We start from the raw sequence: 6,986 nt of genomic DNA, 5'->3' as shown, positions 1-6,986 counted from the left end.
TTTATTTTTGTTGTAATACTATGTGGGGGCTTTTTAAATGTTTGTGGAACTAGGAAGTTGTTTGTAATAAACTGAGAATTTTCTTTAGTTCCATATTTGTAAGTATTCTCTTAAAATGTCTCTGTTGTTTCAACAGGTTTATAATTTTCTTTCGTATTCCGTATTTACTTGCTTTAGGAAAGCCGAGAGTGACGAAGAAACGACCGCCCGTGTCTTTGGATATTTTCGAAGAGGTCCCATTTACAAAGAAAGCACGTCTGGATTTGCCTCTGGTTAGATTATTATTAAATATAAAGCACTATATATAGTAACAACTGTGAGCACATATTTAAGAATGCCTCATTGCAACTTCTTTAACAATTTGTAACCCAGTGTCAGCTGGCAATTGACGTGACGGCGTTACGCCACTGCAGCGCAAAAGGTTGTAATATTTTACTTCTTAATACAACGTTTGCAAGTTACTGACAACAACAGTTACGTGTGTTCTTATTGGTGGTCAAGTGTAGGAATTGAGGCAGTGGGACACAGGAATAAACAGAATATGGGAATAGCTGAGGAGAAGAAGATTAATTGATCCTTGGGATTTTACTCGGGGGAAAGCTGTCTGCCACCTGACCAGCCTACTGCTTGCCAGGAAATCAGTGGATTATGTTCAGTACACTTGGCAGGCTCACTTCATATCTCAACAGAAAATTGGCTGAGATCATGAAGGGCACTCCTGTCTTCTACAGATGTATCTGTCTCAATTTGACGTGCATTGTGTAAGTACACTAGCAATATGATGTATTAGATGTGCTTGTCATGTGATAGAGTTAAGTCTGTCCAAGAATATGTGGCACTGTTTATCATTACAATGCCCTTTGTAACTTGGTTGTTGTATTTCTTGTGGTATAGCTCTTTTGCAAGATGTTTGTTAAAATATTAGAGTGTTCGAGCTGTCTGTTAGTAAAGATTCCTTTGCATATGAATCTTTATCAGAAAAGCTATCAGACTGGTAAACATTTATTGACATATATTGAGGTTGACACTGCATCAGCACAAATTTTTTTTAAGTTGAATGGTTTATTGAGGACCACTACATGCTTAAACCTTAATTTTTAATCTTCACTATTGTCTCTTTAAGTGCTTGAATGTAAGAGACAAGACTGCTAAGTCGTGTACATGTTTGAAGCAGATAACTTTCGCATGGACCCATTGCAAATGCTTTACGATTATTCATATGAGTTATTTACCAGGAAGCATGGGATGTCTGAGCTAGAGTAGAAACACAGTTTTTTCACCAGGTTTAGAAGCACATGCTGAAATGGAAGGGAGAGGAATTTAAGTGGTGTAGCTCTTTTGCAGGATGTTTGTGTTCGAGCCATCTGTGAGTGAAGATTCCTTTCCGTATGAATCTTGGAGGTAGAAGGTACCTTATTGATCTTGATATTGGGTAGTCAATCAGCATATGATTATCATGTTGAAGGGGTCCCGGGATCTTAATAAACATTGTGACCACAATCCGAAATTGTTGTGTAGACACGCTGTCAATTCAGTAATCAGCGTGCACTAAAACGCATATCGTAAAACTGTTTATTGACGTAATGTCAGATATAAAGGTATTGTTTTGTGGAATGGCCTCTGTGGTAAGTTGCATTCTTTATTCTGTTCTGTTTCTGCTTGTTAAAGTTGTTTCATAGAGATTGCTGCTGGTGTGTCATGGAGAGATGTTTCCTCAAGGTAAGGCATTTTGGTGCGCTCTCCTTTACTTAGTGGGGAATCCCCACGTCCACAGTACAGAGTGTCTAAGTATTTGTGACCAGGTTGGTGGCCTCAGCACTCTGCCAGTTTCTCATAGTAACTAGCTCCTTAGCACCTACAGTCATCATTCCATCACTTCTGCATGATGTTCTGGCAGATGCATTTCTCTCCTAATCTTCTGTGAGCGTGGAAATGAGCCTTTGTAGAAACAAATTTCTTGACTAGCTGAATATCAAAGTATTCAGAGAAGGTTTTGCGTCATGGACGTGTTTAATTCGCCATTTTGCAAGCAGGACGTGATCAAGATATTTCCTCATCAGCACAAATCTAAGGTTGCCAAGGAGACAAATATTACCAATTTAATGACTCAAGCCTCAACTTCGGCGCTTGTTTCCACACATTTGCTCGACATTTTTTAGAGCGGGTTACCTTGGCATCTCACTAATTGTTGAATACCTATGTACGCGCATCTAATTATAGGGCTGATACTAACCAAATGTAACACAGACGTAATTAGCTATAAGAAGATGAAAGGGGTTTGGTAAGCATTTTGTAGTTATTGCAAACCTTTTTATACATTTTCAAGATTTCCATCACCAACTGTTTTGATATGGGCGACAGGAAGTCTTTATCTTGTCCACTGAAGACAAGTTTATTGTTTCGTCTTCAATTACATGCACAGCTGCAAATGGCCCGCTGAGGTCAGCACGCCCGGACTTTGAAGGGTCAGAGAAGGTTGTCAACACTGCATCTTTCAAATTACACGACATATTATTTGCAAATGATATCTTATGACGCCAACTAATTGACTATATGGCTTACCGAACCCGAAGGTTCATCACCGAATTAACCAAAGCCCTGTCCTGGGCCAACAAAATCCAGGCTCCTTCAACTTCTGTCTCCCATAGATCCCGCCTGACATTATCCTCCCATCTACGTCTAGGTCTACCCAGCGGTCTCTTCCCTTCGGGTATCCCAACCAGTACCCGGTGCACACCTCTTGTCTCATCCATGTGCGCTACATGCCCCGCCCATCTCATTCTTCTCGACTTAATCACCCTGACAATATTGGGGGAGGAATATAAATTTTGAAGTTCATTATGCAGTTTTCTCCAGACCCCATCGTCTGCTCTCCTAGGCCCAAATATCCTCCCTTAGAGTGAGAGACCACGTTTTGAACCGATGCAAGACAACTGGCAGAATTATTGTTTCGTATATTATAATCTTCAGGTTCTTAGAAATCAGTCGTGAAGACAAAATATTTTGAACTGAGCAGTAGCAGGCATTTTCGGAATTTAGCCTCCCCCTAATTCCGTCGTGAATAAATTTTGATTTGTTATTGTTGTTTCATTGTTCCGTAAACCCGCGTACTATATAGTAACAGTATCAGAACTTTAACCTGATTTTCGACCACTTTCAAGGTCACTGACAATTTATTCTGGCCGATTAAACGCACGACGTCGCTTTCATTGCTATCGTAAACCACGTGCACTCTTAGCTTCGTGTTGTTGATGATGTGTCCGTGCTATGAATGCTTTTACGAAATCTTGTGACGTATTCGAGTATGGTGACCAAAGAACGTAGAAGCGAAAATCAAGGTAATGCATCGTGGAGATGTACTTTGTATGTCGACTGTTGAACGTTTGAATACAGTCTCGCGAATAATGGTATACGTTGTAAGTGTGCTCGTAGATGTGGAAATGGAGTGCTGACAAGAGTAGGTTTTCTCTCTGCGTTTCTGATAATGTCATCTCTGGTCGCGACGACGATGGCGCCATCATTCTACTTCGTGTGTTTGGGATTGTTTGACTAAGATATTTTGTTGTGACTTCTGCTTCTGTTTTGTAGCGTGATTATTAATCTTTTCTGTATTTGTTAAGAAATATTGAAATAATTTGCTAAGAGCTTAATATTTTTTATTACATTATCATTTATCTTTATTAATGAGGTCAATATTTCTGTAGAATGTTTCCCTGATTTATTTCTTTCATGTTTTCCAGACTGCTTTTATTTTGTTTTTTTGCTCGAGGCTGTTTAGTCTGGTTGTCACATTTAATCTGATTTAGACCTCGAGAAAGTAAGTATCTTATAATATTTCGTGCAGTGAATTTTCATTACTTGGTTGTTCCACTATTGACAAATTAGGTAATCTTTTTTTATCTTTGTGATCCAGTCATTCTTTTCAGATATTTTATCACTGTTTTGGTGGTGAAACTTGCTTATACATTTTTAAGAGATTATTTAGGAATGTGTTGAATTTTGAATCTACATCAAGGCTGTTTAATACTGAGTGCCAATTTTCATTCGATGTGTTATACATTCTTTAATAGTGTCTTCATTTCTGAGTCTGATTGATATTCTGTACTTATGATAACTGGAGATCGACTTTTTTATTATTAATATTACTAGGAGTCATACATCGTGATCAGATGGAGTAATTTTGGATTCTTATGGGGAAATTAACTATTGCCATGACATTGGAAGATGCTAGTCGATCATTTTACACATTTTTATGGTGACTTTCAATAAGATAATTTGTATTGATGATAATGGGACCACAGTTGACGATGTTGTGCTGTAGGTTTAAAAAGATAATTTATAATGCTTTGTAACTTGTTTAGGAAAGTCAGCATTGCCAGTGGGGGCTCTATGTATAGCTAGGACATATATGTTGGAATGTTTAGATTCCAATTGCACAATGCAGCATCTATTTCTTGTTATTTTAGTGACACAATGCATTTATCTAATTAAATTTTAGGTTCTTTTTGGCAATAATACTTGCACCTTCTTTTACCATATTTCATCTAGAGTAAGTACCTCCAAAAGTAACATTTTCAAGTTTACCTCTGGTGTTGTGTTAAACACAGATTAGGGTGTGTACTTATTATTAATGGACACTGATAGTTGATCAGTTTTGTTTGAAAGTCCTCTTATGTTATGATGGTGCACCACAGAATTGTTATCTTGATTGTATTCTGAATTTAGAACTGGTTTATTAGCATTGATGTAGACATCTTTCAGGTATTTGGTGACAGATTTGGGCTTAAGCCTAAAAGAAGGGTTAGATCTTACATCAGTGATTACAGGTATCCAGTTTGCACCTAATCTAATTAGCAGTGAGTTCACAAGCTTCTACTTGCCTTCTGAATTAAGTTGTAATCCGTGTCTGGTATGATCATTCCTATTTCAGGATGAATTGTCAGTTAATCCAATATGTGATTTGTCTGCATTGCAAAGGGCACACTCAAGTAGAATATTTCCACTCCCCACCAACTTGTCTATATTGGGCTTGTCATGGTTGCAAAAGGAAAGTACTAGAAATCTGGTGACTTTGTAGGTTATGATTGCGTAATGTCATGAAAGAGAAATTTATGGGTTTTTACTTGTTCAATAAGCTCCTGATTATGAGTGTTTGGAATATTCATGCATTACTTCTTTTTTAAATAAGCACAGGTGAAATAGGCCTTCAACATCTTACTTGCCTGTGGGGTGGGGCTGGGGGTTCTAAAGAAGATGGATGAAAATCATAATAAAATTCAAGTGACAGTAAAACAAAGGCTTCGTGTACTTAGGAAATTTGAGAACAAAGAATGGGCAACAGAATTTATAATAAAAGTATGTGATAGGGATTGAGTGATTCCATCCTTGAAAGAACACCATATACCTTGCTGACCTACTGATGGCGTATTTTGGGCATAGTTTTCTGGGAGTCCAGTAACACTGGTTTGATTATGGGGTAAACTTTCTCCAGAGCTAGTAAGAAATCAGGAAATCAGAAGTTCATGTCATGGTGTGTGCTATGAGAAGTTTTGAAAAGATTGACAGTGAACTGAAAAATGGCTTCAGAGTGGTGCGTGTGAAGTGGACTTCCGGCACATGACAGACGGACATTGTAAGAGCTGCCGTGAGACAAATGACAGTGAAGTTCATGCTGTCATGAGGGAGAGTCTAAAGAGATTTCAGAACAAGTGAGCATTACAAACTGTTTCGTAAAAAAGGTCTGTTGTGTAAGAAACGTTAAGCAGTTTGTGAAGTTCTGTGAATGCACCAAACAAAATAGTTTGGATTAACTCTCTTTTTTTATTATCTATGCATCTTCTACCCTTCATTAGCCCTGATAATCAATACAACAGGTGGGAAAGGGAAATTCTTGAAATCTCTTAACTTTTTTGGTTATGGTTGTAAAAGAAAAGTTGTTTAACTGTGATGTCTTCGTTATTATTGTATAAAATATGAAAGACATTTTCTTGAAATCAGTTTGGCTATTATTCTGTAATTCATACTCATGTAATTCGTATTTGTTTCAACGTAAATAATTACACGTTTCCCCAGCGCGTGGGGTTTTATCTAATTTTTTTTCTACATTATTTAGCTTATTTAAAAACTCTGGTTTCCCTACAATAGGCATAAATCTTTTGCCTTTTACTAAAGTTTTCTGTTGAGGGGAACATATGATTCATACTGTTTCATTCTTACATTTGAATTACTGGTTGATTTTTTTAACTTTGTTGTATTGAGAATGTCAGAACAAAAATGTCTACTCTGCAGTTATGAGATCTAACGTAATATTAATCTCAAACACTACCGTGTACTTATCAATTCACTGTTACAAATTCCATTGCTCATCTTAAATCCTAGATGAAAACTTCTTGTATGTTCTTTCTACATGCTGTATGTTCACAGGTGTGGGGTATGGAGTGTCATCGGAGGAAGCAAAAGAAGCAGCTGCTAGATCAGTTTCGGACAGGATCTTAGTTGCTTCCGAAGAGTAAGTGTTCATCATTACTTCACTCTGATGTACAGAGAATATTTCTTTCAGCACAGGGAACCTGTAAAAGTATGAAAGTAAACCACCAGGTGTATCTGAAGTCTTGACCTGATAACCGTCTGTCCTTTTGTTTGCTAGGAATTCTGACATCCCGCTCGACCCCAATTATATCACTAGATACTTTGTGTCTCTCTCGAAATTGGCCGTCTCCTTCTTATAAAGGAGGACTCGCTGAGCAAGGCTCATACACCTGTTCGTGTATTGTTACCAAGCAAGAAGAAGAAGAAGAATATTTGAAGCTTGAGGAAACTGGTTAGTTGAGTCATAGCACTGGGTATACGAAGAGTGGTATGTTTGTGAATGTGTATGCTATGATGTGGTTAGGAATACCAATAGGTGATGATTTTGTGTCGTCATAGTAATCTATAATTTCCGTAGAAAATTTTGAAATTATTTTTAATATTTATATGAACCTTAC

At 37.5% G+C, this 6,986-nt stretch overlaps 1 long non-coding RNA gene and 1 other non-coding gene across 2 annotated transcripts; both read left to right on the top strand.

Annotated features, from left to right (window-relative positions):
* The first annotated feature begins 4,555 nt into the window (after positions 1-4,555).
* LOC147870774 (uncharacterized) lies at positions 4,556-5,693 on the top strand. Its single transcript, XR_015533169.1, has 2 exons — positions 4,556-4,826; positions 5,587-5,693. It is a non-coding gene; the product is annotated as an uncharacterized LOC147870774 (long non-coding RNA).
* A 428-nt stretch (positions 5,694-6,121) lies between these two features.
* LOC147870773 (U5 spliceosomal RNA) lies at positions 6,122-6,235 on the top strand. Its single transcript, XR_015533171.1, has one exon. It is a non-coding gene; the product is annotated as a U5 spliceosomal RNA (small nuclear RNA).
* The last annotated feature ends 751 nt before the right edge of the window (positions 6,236-6,986 follow it).

The sequence above is a fragment of the Zootermopsis nevadensis genome, unplaced genomic scaffold (assembly GCF_977971745.1).
Source record: "Zootermopsis nevadensis isolate Lab colony 2312 unplaced genomic scaffold, Znev_1.0 Znev_ptg000201l, whole genome shotgun sequence".
Taxonomy (NCBI): domain Eukaryota; kingdom Metazoa; phylum Arthropoda; class Insecta; order Blattodea; family Termopsidae; genus Zootermopsis; species Zootermopsis nevadensis.
This window is presented reverse-complemented; position numbering and strand designations above follow the sequence as displayed.